Genomic DNA, 21,236 nt, shown 5'->3' with positions numbered 1-21,236 from the left:
TTTTGCTTTTCCAGTTCCTTTCACAGAAGCATTAAAAATGCATGTTCTTCATGCTCCGTACGGAGTAATGACTCTCCTAACTTTCTGTCCTTTCCTTCATGTTCCCATGCTGTCATCCTTTTGCCAGAAATGCTTCCAAAGGGCTGTGGATTCCTCGGCCCCATGCCCTTTCAGGAAAACTCCTTTCTGTAGGATTTCTAATTCTAGGTCCCCTGCTTTCCTTCACGCCAGCACAGCACATTCAGGTAGGTAAGCAGTCCCCCTTTATGGTGATAAGATGTAGCTGAGAATGCACTCTAGGAAGTGGCAATTTGTAGAGCAAGCTGCAGGTCATATTCATGATTTTCAAGATTAGACTGCAGTACTCCCACCCCACTCCCGCCGCAACCATTATTGAAAGAAAGATGAATGCAGCATGGAAAGCTGTACTGCCTAATCCTCCGATAGCTCAGTTGGGAGAGCGGAGGACTGTAGTGGAGAAACAGAAATCCTTAGGTCGCTGGTTCAAATCCGGCTCGGAGGAGTTTCCCCTTTTTTGTTTTCCATAGCTGCTTTCTCTCTTGTTAAAACATTATGTGCCCCTCTGATTGAGAAACATTTCCCTAGCTCCAAATAAATGCTAGGACAGAAGGGTAGACTTCTTCTGCTTTCCAATGAAATTGACCACATAGTCATTTCTGAGGGATGTTGGAAGAGAAATAAACAAGGACCTGCAGATCAGAATTCATTCCAAAGCCTTGACTAAATATATGAAGGCACTTGGAAGACTTCCAGTTTCATTGTACCAAGGTAGATGTTTCGGCAGCCGAACCAGCTAAAACTCACCTACAATGAGTGGCCATGGATATGAAAGAGGGAATCTACAAAGACACCAACTCCTTAAAACTGAGCAAGATGCAATGTGGAGGAATAGTTTACAGATTTGGAGAAAATCTGAGATGTTTCTCTTGACAAAAGAAACACTGCAATGCCCTCTCTGAGGATCGAACTCAGGACCTTCAGATTATGAGACTGACGCGCTGCCTACTGCGCTAAGAAGGCTGCTTGAAACCGCTAACAAATGCGTCTACACACCATGAAGAGGGAAGGTAGCAAAAATGCTGTTCTCATGTTGGAATATCAATACACTTCGGTTGCCTCGCTGGATTAAAATCGTCTGCAGTTATAATGGTCAGAAGACTGCTCTTTCCCAGTGCTTAAACCCACACCCCATACATTTAGCCATGCAAAAGAAATCAGGGCATACCATTCACCTCTCTAAGAAAGATCGTGCCATTTTTTCCTCCACATAACTGAGAATGAAATGGACTAAAACCCAGAATTAACATGCCGCCCCTAGCCGTAGATGCATCTAGATCTCAACACTTTACATGCTAATGTAACATAGCTGTGTGTCCTGCAAAAAGAGCAGGGGTACCTTAAGTCATCTCACAAGATGTGGAAACAGCACTCAACCATATCCTTCTTTGATGTATCCTGAACCAGTTGCCTTGAATACTCTGGCTTTTTTCGATTGCATCTAGCTGTTGTGTGTGGGGAATTATTCATTCTAGAGTCAACCTTATTCCATAAAAAACGGTGCTAGAAAATCCAGCTGTAAATCATATGGAATTCCACACCTGACGCTTCCCATTCCAGTGTCATATGTGGTGAATGTACATTCAATAGAATTCCAGGTTTCCATGCGTGGAGCAAGGTTTCCCTCTACAGGATGTGGGGATGTAGCTCAGTGGTAGAGCGCATGCTTAGCATGTATGAGGCCCCGGGTTCAATCCCCGGCATCTCCAGCTTTTCGCCATGCTAATCTTGCCTTTTGACAGATAGCTAGGCTGGCATCATGAGTAAGGAAGTGAGATGTCATGCAGCTGGTGCCAGAACCCCACTTTCTTCGCCTTGCAAAACCTTTTGAAATGGGGCTATCTCATTTCCCGTGTTTATAGAAAAAAATAATCTTGCTTCCATAAGAAACCAAAGTGGTGATTTATCTTGGCATTCTTAGTATAGAAAACGGGCACAGCTGTCTTGGTCATTTATTTGAATTCTTCCTCTAAACCAGAGACTCTTACCAGAAGGTTTAAGAAAAACAGAATGTTTTCTTCATCCTAATCCCTTCTGAATGGTCCATTAATCTACTGGTTTTGCTTTTCCAGTTCCTTTCACAGAAGCATTAAAAATGCATGTTCTTCATGCTCCGTACGGAGTAATGACTCTCCTAACTTTCTGTCCTTTCCTTCATGTTCCCATGCTGTCATCCTTTTGCCAGAAATGCTTCCAAAGGGCTGTGGATTCCTCGGCCCCATGCCCTTTCAGGAAAACTCCTTTCTGTAGGATTTCTAATTCTAGGTCCCCTGCTTTCCTTCACGCCAGCACAGCACATTCAGGTAGGTAAGCAGTCCCCCTTTATGGTGATAAGATGTAGCTGAGAATGCACTCTAGGAAGTGGCAATTTGTAGAGCAAGCTGCAGGTCATATTCATGATTTTCAAGATTAGACTGCAGTACTCCCACCCCACTCCCGCCGCAACCATTATTGAAAGAAAGATGAATGCAGCATGGAAAGCTGTACTGCCTAATCCTCCGATAGCTCAGTTGGGAGAGCGGAGGACTGTAGTGGAGAAACAGAAATCCTTAGGTCGCTGGTTCAAATCCGGCTCGGAGGAGTTTCCCCTTTTTTGTTTTCCATAGCTGCTTTCTCTCTTGTTAAAACATTATGTGCCCCTCTGATTGAGAAACATTTCCCTAGCTCCAAATAAATGCTAGGACAGAAGGGTAGACTTCTTCTGCTTTCCAATGAAATTGACCACATAGTCATTTCTGAGGGATGTTGGAAGAGAAATAAACAAGGACCTGCAGATCAGAATTCATTCCAAAGCCTTGACTAAATATATGAAGGCACTTGGAAGACTTCCAGTTTCATTGTACCAAGGAAGATGTTTCGGCAGCCGAACCAGCTAAAACTCACCTACAATGAGTGGCCATGGATATGAAAGAGGGAATCTACAAAGACACCAACTCCTTAAAACTGAGCAAGATGCAATGTGGAGGAATAGTTTACAGATTTGGAGAAAATCTGAGATGTTTCTCTTGACAAAAGAAACACTGCAATGCCCTCTCTGAGGATCGAACTCAGGACCTTCAGATTATGAGACTGACGCGCTGCCTACTGCGCTAAGAAGGCTGCTTGAAACCGCTAACAAATGCGTCTACACACCATGAAGAGGGAAGGTAGCAAAAATGCTGTTCTCATGTTGGAATATCAATACACTTCGGTTGCCTCGCTGGATTAAAATCGTCTGCAGTTATAATGGTCAGAAGACTGCTCTTTCCCAGTGCTTAAACCCACACCCCATACATTTAGTCATGCAAAAGAAATCAGGGCATACCATTCACCTCTCTAAGAAAGATCGCGCCATTTTTTCCTCCACATAACTGAGAATGAAATGGACTAAAACCCAGAATTAACATGCCGCCCCTAGCCGTAGATGCATCTAGATCTCAACACTTTACATGCTAATGTAACATAGCTGTGTGTCCTGCAAAAAGAGCAGGGGTACCTTAAGTCATCTCACAAGATGTGGAAACAGCACTCAACCATATCCTTCTTTGATGTATCCTGAACCAGTTGCCTTGAATACTCTGGCTTTTTTCGATTGCATCTAGCTGTTGTGTGTGGGGAATTATTCATTCTAGAGTCAACCTTATTCCATAAAAAACGGTGCTAGAAAATCCAGCTGTAAATCATATGGAATTCCACACCTGACGCTTCCCATTCCAGTGTCATATGTGGTGAATGTACATTCAATAGAATTCCAGGTTTCCATGCGTGGAGCAAGGTCTCCATCTACAGGATGTGGGGATGTAGCTCAGTGGTAGAGCGCATGCTTAGCATGTATGAGGCCCCGGGTTCAATCCCCGGCATCTCCAGCTTTTCGCCATGCTAATCTTGCCTTTTGACAGATAGCTAGGCTGGCATCATGAGTAAGGAAGTGAGATGTCATGCAGCTGGTGCCAGAACCCCACTTTCTTCGCCTTGCAAAACCTTTTGAAATGGGGCTATCTCATTTCCCGTGTTTATAGAAAAAAATAATCTTGCTTCCATAAGAAACCAAAGTGGTGATTTATCTTGGCATTCTTAGTATAGAAAACGGGCACAGCTGTCTTGGTCATTTATTTGAATTCTTCCTCTAAACCAGAGACTCTTACCAGAAGGTTTAAGAAAAACAGAATGTTTTCTTCATCCTAATCCCTTCTGAATGGTCCATTAATCTACTGGTTTTGCTTTTCCAGTTCCTTTCACAGAAGCATTAAAAATGCATGTTCTTCATGCTCCGTACGGAGTAATGACTCTCCTAACTTTCTGTCCTTTCCTTCATGTTCCCATGCTGTCATCCTTTTGCCAGAAATGCTTCCAAAGGGCTGTGGATTCCTCGGCCCCATGCCCTTTCAGGAAAACTCCTTTCTGTAGGATTTCTAATTCTAGGTCCCCTGCTTTCCTTCACGCCAGCACAGCACATTCAGGTAGGTAAGCAGTCCCCCTTTATGGTGATAAGATGTAGCTGAGAATGCACTCTAGGAAGTGGCAATTTGTAGAGCAAGCTGCAGGTCATATTCATGATTTTCAAGATTAGACTGCAGTACTCCCACCCCACTCCCGCCGCAACCATTATTGAAAGAAAGATGAATGCAGCATGGAAAGCTGTACTGCCTAATCCTCCGATAGCTCAGTTGGGAGAGCGGAGGACTGTAGTGGAGAAACAGAAATCCTTAGGTCGCTGGTTCAAATCCGGCTCGGAGGAGTTTCCCCTTTTTTGTTTTCCATAGCTGCTTTCTCTCTTGTTAAAACATTATGTGCCCCTCTGATTGAGAAACATTTCCCTAGCTCCAAATAAATGCTAGGACAGAAGGGTAGACTTCTTCTGCTTTCCAATGAAATTGACCACATAGTCATTTCTGAGGGATGTTGGAAGAGAAATAAACAAGGACCTGCAGATCAGAATTCATTCCAAAGCCTTGACTAAATATATGAAGGCACTTGGAAGACTTCCAGTTTCATTGTACCAAGGAAGATGTTTCGGCAGCCGAACCAGCTAAAACTCACCTACAATGAGTGGCCATGGATATGAAAGAGGGAATCTACAAAGACACCAACTCCTTAAAACTGAGCAAGATGCAATGTGGAGGAATAGTTTACAGATTTGGAGAAAATCTGAGATGTTTCTCTTGACAAAAGAAACACTGCAATGCCCTCTCTGAGGATCGAACTCAGGACCTTCAGATTATGAGACTGACGCGCTGCCTACTGCGCTAAGAAGGCTGCTTGAAACCGCTAACAAATGCGTCTACACACCATGAAGAGGGAAGGTAGCAAAAATGCTGTTCTCATGTTGGAATATCAATACACTTCGGTTGCCTCGCTGGATTAAAATCGTCTGCAGTTATAATGGTCAGAAGACTGCTCTTTCCCAGTGCTTAAACCCACACCCCATACATTTAGCCATGCAAAAGAAATCAGGGCATACCATTCACCTCTCTAAGAAAGATCGTGCCATTTTTTCCTCCACATAACTGAGAATGAAATGGACTAAAACCCAGAATTAACATGCCGCCCCTAGCCGTAGATGCATCTAGATCTCAACACTTTACATGCTAATGTAACATAGCTGTGTGTCCTGCAAAAAGAGCAGGGGTACCTTAAGTCATCTCACAAGATGTGGAAACAGCACTCAACCATATCCTTCTTTGATGTATCCTGAACCAGTTGCCTTGAATACTCTGGCTTTTTTCGATTGCATCTAGCTGTTGTGTGTGGGGAATTATTCATTCTAGAGTCAACCTTATTCCATAAAAAACGGTGCTAGAAAATCCAGCTGTAAATCATATGGAATTCCACACCTGACGCTTCCCATTCCAGTGTCATATGTGGTGAATGTACATTCAATAGAATTCCAGGTTTCCATGCGTGGAGCAAGGTCTCCCTCTACAGGATGTGGGGATGTAGCTCAGTGGTAGAGCGCATGCTTAGCATGTATGAGGCCCCGGGTTCAATCCCCGGCATCTCCAGCTTTTCGCCATGCTAATCTTGCCTTTTGACAGATAGCTAGGCTGGCATCATGAGTAAGGAAGTGAGATGTCATGCAGCTGGTGCCAGAACCCCACTTTCTTCGCCTTGCAAAACCTTTTGAAATGGGGCTATCTCATTTCCCGTGTTTATAGAAAAAAATAATCTTGCTTCCATAAGAAACCAAAGTGGTGATTTATCTTGGCATTCTTAGTATAGAAAACGGGCACAGCTGTCTTGGTCATTTATTTGAATTCTTCCTCTAAACCAGAGACTCTTACCAGAAGGTTTAAGAAAAACAGAATGTTTTCTTCATCCTAATCCCTTCTGAATGGTCCATTAATCTACTGGTTTTGCTTTTCCAGTTCCTTTCACAGAAGCATTAAAAATGCATGTTCTTCATGCTCCGTACGGAGTAATGACTCTCCTAACTTTCTGTCCTTTCCTTCATGTTCCCATGCTGTCATCCTTTTGCCAGAAATGCTTCCAAAGGGCTGTGGATTCCTCGGCCCCATGCCCTTTCAGGAAAACTCCTTTCTGTAGGATTTCTAATTCTAGGTCCCCTGCTTTCCTTCACGCCAGCACAGCACATTCAGGTAGGTAAGCAGTCCCCCTTTATGGTGATAAGATGTAGCTGAGAATGCACTCTAGGAAGTGGCAATTTGTAGAGCAAGCTGCAGGTCATATTCATGATTTTCAAGATTAGACTGCAGTACTCCCACCCCACTCCCGCCGCAACCATTATTGAAAGAAAGATGAATGCAGCATGGAAAGCTGTACTGCCTATTCCTCCGATAGCTCAGTTGGGAGAGCGGAGGACTGTAGTGGAGAAACAGAAATCCTTAGGTCGCTGGTTCAAATCCGGCTCGGAGGAGTTTCCCCTTTTTTGTTTTCCATAGCTGCTTTCTCTCTTGTTAAAACATTATGTGCCCCTCTGATTGAGAAACATTTCCCTAGCTCCAAATAAATGCTAGGACAGAAGGGTAGACTTCTTCTGCTTTCCAATGAAATTGACCACATAGTCATTTCTGAGGGATGTTGGAAGAGAAATAAACAAGGACCTGCAGATCAGAATTCATTCCAAAGCCTTGACTAAATATATGAAGGCACTTGGAAGACTTCCAGTTTCATTGTACCAAGGTAGATGTTTCGGCAGCCGAACCAGCTAAAACTCACCTACAATGAGTGGCCATGGATATGAAAGAGGGAATCTACAAAGACACCAACTCCTTAAAACTGAGCAAGATGCAATGTGGAGGAATAGTTTACAGATTTGGAGAAAATCTGAGATGTTTCTCTTGACAAAAGAAACACTGCAATGCCCTCTCTGAGGATCGAACTCAGGACCTTCAGATTATGAGACTGACGCGCTGCCTACTGCGCTAAGAAGGCTGCTTGAAACCGCTAACAAATGCGTCTACACACCATGAAGAGGGAAGGTAGCAAAAATGCTGTTCTCATGTTGGAATATCAATACACTTCGGTTGCCTCGCTGGATTAAAATCGTCTGCAGTTATAATGGTCAGAAGACTGCTCTTTCCCAGTGCTTAAACCCACACCCCATACATTTAGCCATGCAAAAGAAATCAGGGCATACCATTCACCTCTCTAAGAAAGATCGTGCCATTTTTTCCTCCACATAACTGAGAATGAAATGGACTAAAACCCAGAATTAACATGCCGCCCCTAGCCGTAGATGCATCTAGATCTCAACACTTTACATGCTAATATAACATAGCTGTGTGTCCTGCAAAAAGAGCAGGGGTACCTTAAGTCATCTCACAAGATGTGGAAACAGCACTCAACCATATCCTTCTTTGATGTATCCTGAACCAGTTGCCTTGAATACTCTGGCTTTTTTCGATTGCATCTAGCTGTTGTGTGTGGGGAATTATTCATTCTAGAGTCAACCTTATTCCATAAAAAACGGTGCTAGAAAATCCAGCTGTAAATCATATGGAATTCCACACCTGACGCTTCCCATTCCAGTGTCATATGTGGTGAATGTACATTCAATAGAATTCCAGGTTTCCATGCGTGGAGCAAGGTCTCCCTCTACAGGATGTGGGGATGTAGCTCAGTGGTAGAGCGCATGCTTAGCATGTATGAGGCCCCGGGTTCAATCCCCGGCATCTCCAGCTTTTCGCCATGCTAATCTTGCCTTTTGACAGATAGCTAGGCTGGCATCATGAGTAAGGAAGTGAGATGTCATGCAGCTGGTGCCAGAACCCCACTTTCTTCGCCTTGCAAAACCTTTTGAAATGGGGCTATCTCATTTCCCGTGTTTATAGAAAAAAATAATCTTGCTTCCATAAGAAACCAAAGTGGTGATTTATCTTGGCATTCTTAGTATAGAAAACGGGCACAGCTGTCTTGGTCATTTATTTGAATTCTTCCTCTAAACCAGAGACTCTTACCAGAAGGTTTAAGAAAAACAGAATGTTTTCTTCATCCTAATCCCTTCTGAATGGTCCATTAATCTACTGGTTTTGCTTTTCCAGTTCCTTTCACAGAAGCATTAAAAATGCATGTTCTTCATGCTCCGTACGGAGTAATGACTCTCCTAACTTTCTGTCCTTTCCTTCATGTTCCCATGCTGTCATCCTTTTGCCAGAAATGCTTCCAAAGGGCTGTGGATTCCTCGGCCCCATGCCCTTTCAGGAAAACTCCTTTCTGTAGGATTTCTAATTCTAGGTCCCCTGCTTTCCTTCACGCCAGCACAGCACATTCAGGTAGGTAAGCAGTCCCCCTTTATGGTGATAAGATGTAGCTGAGAATGCACTCTAGGAAGTGGCAATTTGTAGAGCAAGCTGCAGGTCATATTCATGATTTTCAAGATTAGACTGCAGTACTCCCACCCCACTCCCGCCGCAACCATTATTGAAAGAAAGATGAATGCAGCATGGAAAGCTGTACTGCCTATTCCTCCGATAGCTCAGTTGGGAGAGCGGAGGACTGTAGTGGAGAAACAGAAATCCTTAGGTCGCTGGTTCAAATCCGGCTCGGAGGAGTTTCCCCTTTTTTGTTTTCCATAGCTGCTTTCTCTCTTGTTAAAACATTATGTGCCCCTCTGATTGAGAAACATTTCCCTAGCTCCAAATAAATGCTAGGACAGAAGGGTAGACTTCTTCTGCTTTCCAATGAAATTGACCACATAGTCATTTCTGAGGGATGTTGGAAGAGAAATAAACAAGGACCTGCAGATCAGAATTCATTCCAAAGCCTTGACTAAATATATGAAGGCACTTGGAAGACTTCCAGTTTCATTGTACCAAGGTAGATGTTTCGGCAGCCGAACCAGCTAAAACTCACCTACAATGAGTGGCCATGGATATGAAAGAGGGAATCTACAAAGACACCAACTCCTTAAAACTGAGCAAGATGCAATGTGGAGGAATAGTTTACAGATTTGGAGAAAATCTGAGATGTTTCTCTTGACAAAAGAAACACTGCAATGCCCTCTCTGAGGATCGAACTCAGGACCTTCAGATTATGAGACTGACGCGCTGCCTACTGCGCTAAGAAGGCTGCTTGAAACCGCTAACAAATGCGTCTACACACCATGAAGAGGGAAGGTAGCAAAAATGCTGTTCTCATGTTGGAATATCAATACACTTCGGTTGCCTCGCTGGATTAAAATCGTCTGCAGTTATAATGGTCAGAAGACTGCTCTTTCCCAGTGCTTAAACCCACACCCCATACATTTAGCCATGCAAAAGAAATCAGGGCATACCATTCACCTCTCTAAGAAAGATCGTGCCATTTTTTCCTCCACATAACTGAGAATGAAATGGACTAAAACCCAGAATTAACATGCCGCCCCTAGCCGTAGATGCATCTAGATCTCAACACTTTACATGCTAATATAACATAGCTGTGTGTCCTGCAAAAAGAGCAGGGGTACCTTAAGTCATCTCACAAGATGTGGAAACAGCACTCAACCATATCCTTCTTTGATGTATCCTGAACCAGTTGCCTTGAATACTCTGGCTTTTTTCGATTGCATCTAGCTGTTGTGTGTGGGGAATTATTCATTCTAGAGTCAACCTTATTCCATAAAAAACGGTGCTAGAAAATCCAGCTGTAAATCATATGGAATTCCACACCTGACGCTTCCCATTCCAGTGTCATATGTGGTGAATGTACATTCAATAGAATTCCAGGTTTCCATGCGTGGAGCAAGGTCTCCCTCTACAGGATGTGGGGATGTAGCTCAGTGGTAGAGCGCATGCTTAGCATGTATGAGGCCCCGGGTTCAATCCCCGGCATCTCCAGCTTTTCGCCATGCTAATCTTGCCTTTTGACAGATAGCTAGGCTGGCATCATGAGTAAGGAAGTGAGATGTCATGCAGCTGGTGCCAGAACCCCACTTTCTTCGCCTTGCAAAACCTTTTGAAATGGGGCTATCTCATTTCCCGTGTTTATAGAAAAAAATAATCTTGCTTCCATAAGAAACCAAAGTGGTGATTTATCTTGGCATTCTTAGTATAGAAAACGGGCACAGCTGTCTTGGTCATTTATTTGAATTCTTCCTCTAAACCAGAGACTCTTACCAGAAGGTTTAAGAAAAACAGAATGTTTTCTTCATCCTAATCCCTTCTGAATGGTCCATTAATCTACTGGTTTTGCTTTTCCAGTTCCTTTCACAGAAGCATTAAAAATGCATGTTCTTCATGCTCCGTACGGAGTAATGACTCTCCTAACTTTCTGTCCTTTCCTTCATGTTCCCATGCTGTCATCCTTTTGCCAGAAATGCTTCCAAAGGGCTGTGGATTCCTCGGCCCCATGCCCTTTCAGGAAAACTCCTTTCTGTAGGATTTCTAATTCTAGGTCCCCTGCTTTCCTTCACGCCAGCACAGCACATTCAGGTAGGTAAGCAGTCCCCCTTTATGGTGATAAGATGTAGCTGAGAATGCACTCTAGGAAGTGGCAATTTGTAGAGCAAGCTGCAGGTCATATTCATGATTTTCAAGATTAGACTGCAGTACTCCCACCCCACTCCCGCCGCAACCATTATTGAAAGAAAGATGAATGCAGCATGGAAAGCTGTACTGCCTATTCCTCCGATAGCTCAGTTGGGAGAGCGGAGGACTGTAGTGGAGAAACAGAAATCCTTAGGTCGCTGGTTCAAATCCGGCTCGGAGGAGTTTCCCCTTTTTTGTTTTCCATAGCTGCTTTCTCTCTTGTTAAAACATTATGTGCCCCTCTGATTGAGAAACATTTCCCTAGCTCCAAATAAATGCTAGGACAGAAGGGTAGACTTCTTCTGCTTTCCAATGAAATTGACCACATAGTCATTTCTGAGGGATGTTGGAAGAGAAATAAACAAGGACCTGCAGATCAGAATTCATTCCAAAGCCTTGACTAAATATATGAAGGCACTTGGAAGACTTCCAGTTTCATTGTACCAAGGTAGATGTTTCGGCAGCCGAACCAGCTAAAACTCACCTACAATGAGTGGCCATGGATATGAAAGAGGGAATCTACAAAGACACCAACTCCTTAAAACTGAGCAAGATGCAATGTGGAGGAATAGTTTACAGATTTGGAGAAAATCTGAGATGTTTCTCTTGACAAAAGAAACACTGCAATGCCCTCTCTGAGGATCGAACTCAGGACCTTCAGATTATGAGACTGACGCGCTGCCTACTGCGCTAAGAAGGCTGCTTGAAACCGCTAACAAATGCGTCTACACACCATGAAGAGGGAAGGTAGCAAAAATGCTGTTCTCATGTTGGAATATCAATACACTTCGGTTGCCTCGCTGGATTAAAATCGTCTGCAGTTATAATGGTCAGAAGACTGCTCTTTCCCAGTGCTTAAACCCACACCCCATACATTTAGCCATGCAAAAGAAATCAGGGCATACCATTCACCTCTCTAAGAAAGATCGTGCCATTTTTTCCTCCACATAACTGAGAATGAAATGGACTAAAACCCAGAATTAACATGCCGCCCCTAGCCGTAGATGCATCTAGATCTCAACACTTTACATGCTAATATAACATAGCTGTGTGTCCTGCAAAAAGAGCAGGGGTACCTTAAGTCATCTCACAAGATGTGGAAACAGCACTCAACCATATCCTTCTTTGATGTATCCTGAACCAGTTGCCTTGAATACTCTGGCTTTTTTCGATTGCATCTAGCTGTTGTGTGTGGGGAATTATTCATTCTAGAGTCAACCTTATTCCATAAAAAACGGTGCTAGAAAATCCAGCTGTAAATCATATGGAATTCCACACCTGACGCTTCCCATTCCAGTGTCATATGTGGTGAATGTACATTCAATAGAATTCCAGGTTTCCATGCGTGGAGCAAGGTCTCCCTCTACAGGATGTGGGGATGTAGCTCAGTGGTAGAGCGCATGCTTAGCATGTATGAGGCCCCGGGTTCAATCCCCAGCATCTCCAGCTTTTCGCCATGCTAATCTTGCCTTTTGACAGATAGCTAGGCTGGCATCATGAGTAAGGAAGTGAGATGTCATGCAGCTGGTGCCAGAACCCCACTTTCTTCGCCTTGCAAAACCTTTTGAAATGGGGCTATCTCATTTCCCGTGTTTATAGAAAAAAATAATCTTGCTTCCATAAGAAACCAAAGTGGTGATTTATCTTGGCATTCTTAGTATAGAAAACGGGCACAGCTGTCTTGGTCATTTATTTGAATTCTTCCTCTAAACCAGAGACTCTTACCAGAAGGTTTAAGAAAAACAGAATGTTTTCTTCATCCTAATCCCTTCTGAATGGTCCATTAATCTACTGGTTTTGCTTTTCCAGTTCCTTTCACAGAAGCATTAAAAATGCATGTTCTTCATGCTCCGTACGGAGTAATGACTCTCCTAACTTTCTGTCCTTTCCTTCATGTTCCCATGCTGTCATCCTTTTGCCAGAAATGCTTCCAAAGGGCTGTGGATTCCTCGGCCCCATGCCCTTTCAGGAAAACTCCTTTCTGTAGGATTTCTAATTCTAGGTCCCCTGCTTTCCTTCACGCCAGCACAGCACATTCAGGTAGGTAAGCAGTCCCCCTTTATGGTGATAAGATGTAGCTGAGAATGCACTCTAGGAAGTGGCAATTTGTAGAGCAAGCTGCAGGTCATATTCATGATTTTCAAGATTAGACTGCAGTACTCCCACCCCACTCCCGCCGCAACCATTATTGAAAGAAAGATGAATGCAGCATGGAAAGCTGTACTGCCTAATCCTCCGATAGCTCAGTTGGGAGAGCGGAGGACTGTAGTGGAGAAACAGAAATCCTTAGGTCGCTGGTTCAAATCCGGCTCGGAGGAGTTTCCCCTTTTTTGTTTTCCATAGCTGCTTTCTCTCTTGTTAAAACATTATGTGCCCCTCTGATTGAGAAACATTTCCCTAGCTCCAAATAAATGCTAGGACAGAAGGGTAGACTTCTTCTGCTTTCCAATGAAATTGACCACATAGTCATTTCTGAGGGATGTTGGAAGAGAAATAAACAAGGACCTGCAGATCAGAATTCATTCCAAAGCCTTGACTAAATATATGAAGGCACTTGGAAGACTTCCAGTTTCATTGTACCAAGGAAGATGTTTCGGCAGCCGAACCAGCTAAAACTCACCTACAATGAGTGGCCATGGATATGAAAGAGGGAATCTACAAAGACACCAACTCCTTAAAACTGAGCAAGATGCAATGTGGAGGAATAGTTTACAGATTTGGAGAAAATCTGAGATGTTTCTCTTGACAAAAGAAACACTGCAATGCCCTCTCTGAGGATCGAACTCAGGACCTTCAGATTATGAGACTGACGCGCTGCCTACTGCGCTAAGAAGGCTGCTTGAAACCGCTAACAAATGCGTCTACACACCATGAAGAGGGAAGGTAGCAAAAATGCTGTTCTCATGTTGGAATATCAATACACTTCGGTTGCCTCGCTGGATTAAAATCGTCTGCAGTTATAATGGTCAGAAGACTGCTCTTTCCCAGTGCTTAAACCCACACCCCATACATTTAGTCATGCAAAAGAAATCAGGGCATACCATTCACCTCTCTAAGAAAGATCGCGCCATTTTTTCCTCCACATAACTGAGAATGAAATGGACTAAAACCCAGAATTAACATGCCGCCCCTAGCCGTAGATGCATCTAGATCTCAACACTTTACATGCTAATGTAACATAGCTGTGTGTCCTGCAAAAAGAGCAGGGGTACCTTAAGTCATCTCACAAGATGTGGAAACAGCACTCAACCATATCCTTCTTTGATGTATCCTGAACCAGTTGCCTTGAATACTCTGGCTTTTTTCGATTGCATCTAGCTGTTGTGTGTGGGGAATTATTCATTCTAGAGTCAACCTTATTCCATAAAAAACGGTGCTAGAAAATCCAGCTGTAAATCATATGGAATTCCACACCTGACGCTTCCCATTCCAGTGTCATATGTGGTGAATGTACATTCAATAGAATTCCAGGTTTCCATGCGTGGAGCAAGGTCTCCATCTACAGGATGTGGGGATGTAGCTCAGTGGTAGAGCGCATGCTTAGCATGTATGAGGCCCCGGGTTCAATCCCCGGCATCTCCAGCTTTTCGCCATGCTAATCTTGCCTTTTGACAGATAGCTAGGCTGGCATCATGAGTAAGGAAGTGAGATGTCATGCAGCTGGTGCCAGAACCCCACTTTCTTCGCCTTGCAAAACCTTTTGAAATGGGGCTATCTCATTTCCCGTGTTTATAGAAAAAAATAATCTTGCTTCCATAAGAAACCAAAGTGGTGATTTATCTTGGCATTCTTAGTATAGAAAACGGGCACAGCTGTCTTGGTCATTTATTTGAATTCTTCCTCTAAACCAGAGACTCTTACCAGAAGGTTTAAGAAAAACAGAATGTTTTCTTCATCCTAATCCCTTCTGAATGGTCCATTAATCTACTGGTTTTGCTTTTCCAGTTCCTTTCACAGAAGCATTAAAAATGCATGTTCTTCATGCTCCGTACGGAGTAATGACTCTCCTAACTTTCTGTCCTTTCCTTCATGTTCCCATGCTGTCATCCTTTTGCCAGAAATGCTTCCAAAGGGCTGTGGATTCCTCGGCCCCATGCCCTTTCAGGAAAACTCCTTTCTGTAGGATTTCTAATTCTAGGTCCCCTGCTTTCCTTCACGCCAGCACAGCACATTCAGGTAGGTAAGCAGTCCCCCTTTATGGTGATAAGATGTAGCTGAGAATGCACTCTAGGAAGTGGCAATTTGTAGAGCAAGCTGCAGGTCATATTCATGATTTTCAAGATTAGACTGCAGTACTCCCACCCCACTCCCGCCGCAACCATTATTGAAAGAAAGATGAATGCAGCATGGAAAGCTGTACTGCCTAATCCTCCGATAGCTCAGTTGGGAGAGCGGAGGACTGTAGTGGAGAAACAGAAATCCTTAGGTCGCTGGTTCAAATCCGGCTCGGAGGAGTTTCCCCTTTTTTGTTTTCCATAGCTGCTTTCTCTCTTGTTAAAACATTATGTGCCCCTCTGATTGAGAAACATTTCCCTAGCTCCAAATAAATGCTAGGACAGAAGGGTAGACTTCTTCTGCTTTCCAATGAAATTGACCACATAGTCATTTCTGAGGGATGTTGGAAGAGAAATAAACAAGGACCTGCAGATCAGAATTCATTCCAAAGCCTTGACTAAATATATGAAGGCACTTGGAAGACTTCCAGTTTCATTGTACCAAGGAAGATGTTTCGGCAGCCGAACCAGCTAAAACTCACCTACAATGAGTGGCCATGGATATGAAAGAGGGAATCTACAAAGACACCAACTCCTTAAAACTGAGCAAGATGCAATGTGGAGGAATAGTTTACAGATTTGGAGAAAATCTGAGATGTTTCTCTTGACAAAAGAAACACTGCAATGCCCTCTCTGAGGATCGAACTCAGGACCTTCAGATTATGAGACTGACGCGCTGCCTACTGCGCTAAGAAGGCTGCTTGAAACCGCTAACAAATGCGTCTACACACCATGAAGAGGGAAGGTAGCAAAAATGCTGTTCTCATGTTGGAATATCAATACACTTCGGTTGCCTCGCTGGATTAAAATCGTCTGCAGTTATAATGGTCAGAAGACTGCTCTTTCCCAGTGCTTAAACCCACACCCCATACATTTAGCCATGCAAAAGAAATCAGGGCATACCATTCACCTCTCTAAGAAAGATCGTGCCATTTTTTCCTCCACATAACTGAGAATGAAATGGACTAAAACCCAGAATTAACATGCCGCCCCTAGCCGTAGATGCATCTAGATCTCAACACTTTACATGCTAATGTAACATAGCTGTGTGTCCTGCAAAAAGAGCAGGGGTACCTTAAGTCATCTCACAAGATGTGGAAACAGCACTCAACCATATCCTTCTTTGATGTATCCTGAACCAGTTGCCTTGAATACTCTGGCTTTTTTCGATTGCATCTAGCTGTTGTGTGTGGGGAATTATTCATTCTAGAGTCAACCTTATTCCATAAAAAACGGTGCTAGAAAATCCAGCTGTAAATCATATGGAATTCCACACCTGACGCTTCCCATTCCAGTGTCATATGTGGTGAATGTACATTCAATAGAATTCCAGGTTTCCATGCGTGGAGCAAGGTCTCCCTCTACAGGATGTGGGGATGTAGCTCAGTGGTAGAGCGCATGCTTAGCATGTATGAGGCCCCGGGTTCAATCCCCGGCATCTCCAGCTTTTCGCCATGCTAATCTTGCCTTTTGACAGATAGCTAGGCTGGCATCATGAGTAAGGAAGTGAGATGTCATGCAGCTGGTGCCAGAACCCCACTTTCTTCGCCTTGCAAAACCTTTTGAAATGGGGCTATCTCATTTCCCGTGTTTATAGAAAAAAATAATCTTGCTTCCATAAGAAACCAAAGTGGTGATTTATCTTGGCATTCTTAGTATAGAAAACGGGCACAGCTGTCTTGGTCATTTATTTGAATTCTTCCTCTAAACCAGAGACTCTTACCAGAAGGTTTAAGAAAAACAGAATGTTTTCTTCATCCTAATCCCTTCTGAATGGTCCATTAATCTACTGGTTTTGCTTTTCCAGTTCCTTTCACAGAAGCATTAAAAATGCATGTTCTTCATGCTCCGTACGGAGTAATGACTCTCCTAACTTTCTGTCCTTTCCTTCATGTTCCCATGCTGTCATCCTTTTGCCAGAAATGCTTCCAAAGGGCTGTGGATTCCTCGGCCCCATGCCCTTTCAGGAAAACTCCTTTCTGTAGGATTTCTAATTCTAGGTCCCCTGCTTTCCTTCACGCCAGCACAGCACATTCAGGTAGGTAAGCAGTCCCCCTTTATGGTGATAAGATGTAGCTGAGAATGCACTCTAGGAAGTGGCAATTTGTAGAGCAAGCTGCAGGTCATATTCATGATTTTCAAGATTAGACTGCAGTACTCCCACCCCACTCCCGCCGCAACCATTATTGAAAGAAAGATGAATGCAGCATGGAAAGCTGTACTGCCTATTCCTCCGATAGCTCAGTTGGGAGAGCGGAGGACTGTAGTGGAGAAACAGAAATCCTTAGGTCGCTGGTTCAAATCCGGCTCGGAGGAGTTTCCCCTTTTTTGTTTTCCATAGCTGCTTTCTCTCTTGTTAAAACATTATGTGCCCCTCTGATTGAGAAACATTTCCCTAGCTCCAAATAAATGCTAGGACAGAAGGGTAGACTTCTTCTGCTTTCCAATGAAATTGACCACATAGTCATTTCTGAGGGATGTTGGAAGAGAAATAAACAAGGACCTGCAGATCAGAATTCATTCCAAAGCCTTGACTAAATATATGAAGGCACTTGGAAGACTTCCAGTTTCATTGTACCAAGGTAGATGTTTCGGCAGCCGAACCAGCTAAAACTCACCTACAATGAGTGGCCATGGATATGAAAGAGGGAATCTACAAAGACACCAACTCCTTAAAACTGAGCAAGATGCAATGTGGAGGAATAGTTTACAGATTTGGAGAAAATCTGAGATGTTTCTCTTGACAAAAGAAACACTGCAATGCCCTCTCTGAGGATCGAACTCAGGACCTTCAGATTATGAGACTGACGCGCTGCCTACTGCGCTAAGAAGGCTGCTTGAAACCGCTAACAAATGCGTCTACACACCATGAAGAGGGAAGGTAGCAAAAATGCTGTTCTCATGTTGGAATATCAATACACTTCGGTTGCCTCGCTGGATTAAAATCGTCTGCAGTTATAATGGTCAGAAGACTGCTCTTTCCCAGTGCTTAAACCCACACCCCATACATTTAGCCATGCAAAAGAAATCAGGGCATACCATTCACCTCTCTAAGAAAGATCGTGCCATTTTTTCCTCCACATAACTGAGAATGAAATGGACTAAAACCCAGAATTAACATGCCGCCCCTAGCCGTAGATGCATCTAGATCTCAACACTTTACATGCTAATATAACATAGCTGTGTGTCCTGCAAAAAGAGCAGGGGTACCTTAAGTCATCTCACAAGATGTGGAAACAGCACTCAACCATATCCTTCTTTGATGTATCCTGAACCAGTTGCCTTGAATACTCTGGCTTTTTTCGATTGCATCTAGCTGTTGTGTGTGGGGAATTATTCATTCTAGAGTCAACCTTATTCCATAAAAAACGGTGCTAGAAAATCCAGCTGTAAATCATATGGAATTCCACACCTGACGCTTCCCATTCCAGTGTCATATGTGGTGAATGTACATTCAATAGAATTCCAGGTTTCCATGCGTGGAGCAAGGTCTCCCTCTACAGGATGTGGGGATGTAGCTCAGTGGTAGAGCGCATGCTTAGCATGTATGAGGCCCCGGGTTCAATCCCCGGCATCTCCAGCTTTTCGCCATGCTAATCTTGCCTTTTGACAGATAGCTAGGCTGGCATCATGAGTAAGGAAGTGAGATGTCATGCAGCTGGTGCCAGAACCCCACTTTCTTCGCCTTGCAAAACCTTTTGAAATGGGGCTATCTCATTTCCCGTGTTTATAGAAAAAAATAATCTTGCTTCCATAAGAAACCAAAGTGGTGATTTATCTTGGCATTCTTAGTATAGAAAACGGGCACAGCTGTCTTGGTCATTTATTTGAATTCTTCCTCTAAACCAGAGACTCTTACCAGAAGGTTTAAGAAAAACAGAATGTTTTCTTCATCCTAATCCCTTCTGAATGGTCCATTAATCTACTGGTTTTGCTTTTCCAGTTCCTTTCACAGAAGCATTAAAAATGCATGTTCTTCATGCTCCGTACGGAGTAATGACTCTCCTAACTTTCTGTCCTTTCCTTCATGTTCCCATGCTGTCATCCTTTTGCCAGAAATGCTTCCAAAGGGCTGTGGATTCCTCGGCCCCATGCCCTTTCAGGAAAACTCCTTTCTGTAGGATTTCTAATTCTAGGTCCCCTGCTTTCCTTCACGCCAGCACAGCACATTCAGGTAGGTAAGCAGTCCCCCTTTATGGTGATAAGATGTAGCTGAGAATGCACTCTAGGAAGTGGCAATTTGTAGAGCAAGCTGCAGGTCATATTCATGATTTTCAAGATTAGACTGCAGTACTCCCACCCCACTCCCGCCGCAACCATTATTGAAAGAAAGATGAATGCAGCATGGAAAGCTGTACTGCCTAATCCTCCGATAGCTCAGTTGGGAGAGCGGAGGACTGTAGTGGAGAAACAGAAATCCTTAGGTCGCTGGTTCAAATCCGGCTCGGAGGAGTTTCCCCTTTTTTGTTTTCCATAGCTGCTTTCTCTCTTGTTAAAACATTATGTGCCCCTCTGATTGAGAAACATTTCCCTAGCTCCAAATAAATGCTAGGACAGAAGGGTAGACTTCTTCTGCTTTCCAATGAAATTGACCACATAGTCATTTCTGAGGGATGTTGGAAGAGAAATAAACAAGGACCTGCAGATCAGAATTCATTCCAAAGCCTTGACTAAATATATGAAGGCACTTGGAAGACTTCCAGTTTCATTGTACCAAGGTAGATGTTTCGGCAGCCGAACCAGCTAAAACTCACCTACAATGAGTGGCCATGGATATGAAAGAGGGAATCTACAAAGACACCAACTCCTTAAAACTGAGCAAGATGCAATGTGGAGGAATAGTTTACAGATTTGGAGAAAATCTGAGATGTTTCTCTTGACAAAAGAAACACTGCAATGCCCTCTCTGAGGATCGAACTCAGGACCTTCAGATTATGAGACTGACGCGCTGCCTACTGCGCTAAGAAGGCTGCTTGAAACCGCTAACAAATGCGTCTACACACCATGAAGAGGGAAGGTAGCAAAAATGCTGTTCTCATGTTGGAATATCAATACACTTCGGTTGCCTCGCTGGATTAAAATCGTCTGCAGTTATAATGGTCAGAAGACTGCTCTTTCCCAGTGCTTAAACCCACACCCCATACATTTAGCCATGCAAAAGAAATCAGGGCATACCATTCACCTCTCTAAGAAAGATCGTGCCATTTTTTCCTCCACATAACTGAGAATGAAATGGACTAAAACCCAGAATTAACATGCCGCCCCTAGCCGTAGATGCATCTAGATCTCAACACTTTACATGCTAATGTAACATAGCTGTGTGTCCTGCAAAAAGAGCAGGGGTACCTTAAGTCATCTCACAAGATGTGGAAACAGCACTCAACCATATCCTTCTTTGATGTATCCTGAACCAGTTGCCTTGAATACTCTGGCTTTTTTCGATTGCATCTAGCTGTTGTGTGTGGGGAATTATTCATTCTAGAGTCAACCTTATTCCATAAAAAACGGTGCTAGAAAATCCAGCTGTAAATCATATGGAATTCCACACCTGACGCTTCCCATTCCAGTGTCATATGTGGTGAATGTACATTCAATAGAATTCCAGGTTTCCATGCGTGGAGCAAGGTCTCCCTCTACAGGATGTGGGGATGTAGCTCAGTGGTAGAGCGCATGCTTAGCATGTATGAGGCCCCGGGTTCAATCCCCGGCATCTCCAGCTTTTCGCCATGCTAATCTTGCCTTTTGACAGATAGCTAGGCTGGCATCATGAGTAAGGAAGTGAGATGTCATGCAGCTGGTGCCAGAACCCCACTTTCTTCGCCTTGCAAAACCTTTTGAAATGGGGCTATCTCATTTCCCGTGTTTATAGAAAAAAATAATCTTGCTTCCATAAGAAACCAAAGTGGTGATTTATCTTGGCATTCTTAGTATAGAAAACGGG

At 43.5% G+C, this 21,236-nt stretch overlaps 29 non-coding genes across 29 annotated transcripts; 19 read left to right on the top strand and 10 right to left on the bottom strand.

Annotated features, from left to right (window-relative positions):
- The first annotated feature begins 437 nt into the window (after positions 1 to 437).
- Positions 438 to 523, top strand: TRNAY-GUA (transfer RNA tyrosine (anticodon GUA)). Its single transcript is given in 2 exon segments — positions 438 to 474; positions 488 to 523. It is a non-coding gene; the product is annotated as a tRNA-Tyr (tRNA).
- Positions 524 to 968: 445 nt separating this feature from the next.
- TRNAM-CAU (transfer RNA methionine (anticodon CAU)) lies at positions 969 to 1,041 on the bottom strand. The gene has a single exon. It is a non-coding gene; the product is annotated as a tRNA-Met (tRNA).
- Positions 1,042 to 1,715: 674 nt separating this feature from the next.
- Positions 1,716 to 1,787, top strand: TRNAA-AGC (transfer RNA alanine (anticodon AGC)). Its single transcript has one exon. It is a non-coding gene; the product is annotated as a tRNA-Ala (tRNA).
- Positions 1,788 to 2,573: 786 nt separating this feature from the next.
- On the top strand, positions 2,574 to 2,659 carry TRNAY-GUA (transfer RNA tyrosine (anticodon GUA)). The gene is given in 2 exon segments: positions 2,574 to 2,610; positions 2,624 to 2,659. It is a non-coding gene; the product is annotated as a tRNA-Tyr (tRNA).
- A 445-nt stretch (positions 2,660 to 3,104) lies between these two features.
- Positions 3,105 to 3,177, bottom strand: TRNAM-CAU (transfer RNA methionine (anticodon CAU)). Its single transcript has one exon. It is a non-coding gene; the product is annotated as a tRNA-Met (tRNA).
- A 674-nt stretch (positions 3,178 to 3,851) lies between these two features.
- On the top strand, positions 3,852 to 3,923 carry TRNAA-AGC (transfer RNA alanine (anticodon AGC)). Its single transcript has one exon. It is a non-coding gene; the product is annotated as a tRNA-Ala (tRNA).
- A 786-nt stretch (positions 3,924 to 4,709) lies between these two features.
- On the top strand, positions 4,710 to 4,795 carry TRNAY-GUA (transfer RNA tyrosine (anticodon GUA)). The gene is given in 2 exon segments: positions 4,710 to 4,746; positions 4,760 to 4,795. It is a non-coding gene; the product is annotated as a tRNA-Tyr (tRNA).
- Positions 4,796 to 5,240: 445 nt separating this feature from the next.
- TRNAM-CAU (transfer RNA methionine (anticodon CAU)) lies at positions 5,241 to 5,313 on the bottom strand. Its single transcript has one exon. It is a non-coding gene; the product is annotated as a tRNA-Met (tRNA).
- A 674-nt stretch (positions 5,314 to 5,987) lies between these two features.
- Positions 5,988 to 6,059, top strand: TRNAA-AGC (transfer RNA alanine (anticodon AGC)). The gene has a single exon. It is a non-coding gene; the product is annotated as a tRNA-Ala (tRNA).
- Positions 6,060 to 6,845: 786 nt separating this feature from the next.
- TRNAY-GUA (transfer RNA tyrosine (anticodon GUA)) lies at positions 6,846 to 6,931 on the top strand. Its single transcript is given in 2 exon segments — positions 6,846 to 6,882; positions 6,896 to 6,931. It is a non-coding gene; the product is annotated as a tRNA-Tyr (tRNA).
- Positions 6,932 to 7,376: 445 nt separating this feature from the next.
- Positions 7,377 to 7,449, bottom strand: TRNAM-CAU (transfer RNA methionine (anticodon CAU)). The gene has a single exon. It is a non-coding gene; the product is annotated as a tRNA-Met (tRNA).
- A 674-nt stretch (positions 7,450 to 8,123) lies between these two features.
- TRNAA-AGC (transfer RNA alanine (anticodon AGC)) lies at positions 8,124 to 8,195 on the top strand. The gene has a single exon. It is a non-coding gene; the product is annotated as a tRNA-Ala (tRNA).
- Positions 8,196 to 8,981: 786 nt separating this feature from the next.
- On the top strand, positions 8,982 to 9,067 carry TRNAY-GUA (transfer RNA tyrosine (anticodon GUA)). Its single transcript is given in 2 exon segments — positions 8,982 to 9,018; positions 9,032 to 9,067. It is a non-coding gene; the product is annotated as a tRNA-Tyr (tRNA).
- Positions 9,068 to 9,512: 445 nt separating this feature from the next.
- On the bottom strand, positions 9,513 to 9,585 carry TRNAM-CAU (transfer RNA methionine (anticodon CAU)). The gene has a single exon. It is a non-coding gene; the product is annotated as a tRNA-Met (tRNA).
- Positions 9,586 to 10,259: 674 nt separating this feature from the next.
- On the top strand, positions 10,260 to 10,331 carry TRNAA-AGC (transfer RNA alanine (anticodon AGC)). Its single transcript has one exon. It is a non-coding gene; the product is annotated as a tRNA-Ala (tRNA).
- Positions 10,332 to 11,117: 786 nt separating this feature from the next.
- Positions 11,118 to 11,203, top strand: TRNAY-GUA (transfer RNA tyrosine (anticodon GUA)). The gene is given in 2 exon segments: positions 11,118 to 11,154; positions 11,168 to 11,203. It is a non-coding gene; the product is annotated as a tRNA-Tyr (tRNA).
- A 445-nt stretch (positions 11,204 to 11,648) lies between these two features.
- TRNAM-CAU (transfer RNA methionine (anticodon CAU)) lies at positions 11,649 to 11,721 on the bottom strand. The gene has a single exon. It is a non-coding gene; the product is annotated as a tRNA-Met (tRNA).
- Positions 11,722 to 13,253: 1,532 nt separating this feature from the next.
- On the top strand, positions 13,254 to 13,339 carry TRNAY-GUA (transfer RNA tyrosine (anticodon GUA)). The gene is given in 2 exon segments: positions 13,254 to 13,290; positions 13,304 to 13,339. It is a non-coding gene; the product is annotated as a tRNA-Tyr (tRNA).
- A 445-nt stretch (positions 13,340 to 13,784) lies between these two features.
- Positions 13,785 to 13,857, bottom strand: TRNAM-CAU (transfer RNA methionine (anticodon CAU)). Its single transcript has one exon. It is a non-coding gene; the product is annotated as a tRNA-Met (tRNA).
- Positions 13,858 to 14,531: 674 nt separating this feature from the next.
- TRNAA-AGC (transfer RNA alanine (anticodon AGC)) lies at positions 14,532 to 14,603 on the top strand. The gene has a single exon. It is a non-coding gene; the product is annotated as a tRNA-Ala (tRNA).
- Positions 14,604 to 15,389: 786 nt separating this feature from the next.
- On the top strand, positions 15,390 to 15,475 carry TRNAY-GUA (transfer RNA tyrosine (anticodon GUA)). The gene is given in 2 exon segments: positions 15,390 to 15,426; positions 15,440 to 15,475. It is a non-coding gene; the product is annotated as a tRNA-Tyr (tRNA).
- Positions 15,476 to 15,920: 445 nt separating this feature from the next.
- TRNAM-CAU (transfer RNA methionine (anticodon CAU)) lies at positions 15,921 to 15,993 on the bottom strand. The gene has a single exon. It is a non-coding gene; the product is annotated as a tRNA-Met (tRNA).
- Positions 15,994 to 16,667: 674 nt separating this feature from the next.
- Positions 16,668 to 16,739, top strand: TRNAA-AGC (transfer RNA alanine (anticodon AGC)). The gene has a single exon. It is a non-coding gene; the product is annotated as a tRNA-Ala (tRNA).
- Positions 16,740 to 17,525: 786 nt separating this feature from the next.
- Positions 17,526 to 17,611, top strand: TRNAY-GUA (transfer RNA tyrosine (anticodon GUA)). Its single transcript is given in 2 exon segments — positions 17,526 to 17,562; positions 17,576 to 17,611. It is a non-coding gene; the product is annotated as a tRNA-Tyr (tRNA).
- A 445-nt stretch (positions 17,612 to 18,056) lies between these two features.
- TRNAM-CAU (transfer RNA methionine (anticodon CAU)) lies at positions 18,057 to 18,129 on the bottom strand. Its single transcript has one exon. It is a non-coding gene; the product is annotated as a tRNA-Met (tRNA).
- Positions 18,130 to 18,803: 674 nt separating this feature from the next.
- TRNAA-AGC (transfer RNA alanine (anticodon AGC)) lies at positions 18,804 to 18,875 on the top strand. Its single transcript has one exon. It is a non-coding gene; the product is annotated as a tRNA-Ala (tRNA).
- Positions 18,876 to 19,661: 786 nt separating this feature from the next.
- Positions 19,662 to 19,747, top strand: TRNAY-GUA (transfer RNA tyrosine (anticodon GUA)). Its single transcript is given in 2 exon segments — positions 19,662 to 19,698; positions 19,712 to 19,747. It is a non-coding gene; the product is annotated as a tRNA-Tyr (tRNA).
- Positions 19,748 to 20,192: 445 nt separating this feature from the next.
- On the bottom strand, positions 20,193 to 20,265 carry TRNAM-CAU (transfer RNA methionine (anticodon CAU)). The gene has a single exon. It is a non-coding gene; the product is annotated as a tRNA-Met (tRNA).
- Positions 20,266 to 20,939: 674 nt separating this feature from the next.
- TRNAA-AGC (transfer RNA alanine (anticodon AGC)) lies at positions 20,940 to 21,011 on the top strand. The gene has a single exon. It is a non-coding gene; the product is annotated as a tRNA-Ala (tRNA).
- The last annotated feature ends 225 nt before the right edge of the window (positions 21,012 to 21,236 follow it).

The sequence above is a fragment of the Pleurodeles waltl genome, unplaced genomic scaffold (genome assembly GCF_031143425.1).
Source record: "Pleurodeles waltl isolate 20211129_DDA unplaced genomic scaffold, aPleWal1.hap1.20221129 scaffold_107, whole genome shotgun sequence".
Taxonomy (NCBI): Eukaryota; Metazoa; Chordata; class Amphibia; order Caudata; family Salamandridae; genus Pleurodeles; species Pleurodeles waltl.
This window is presented reverse-complemented; position numbering and strand designations above follow the sequence as displayed.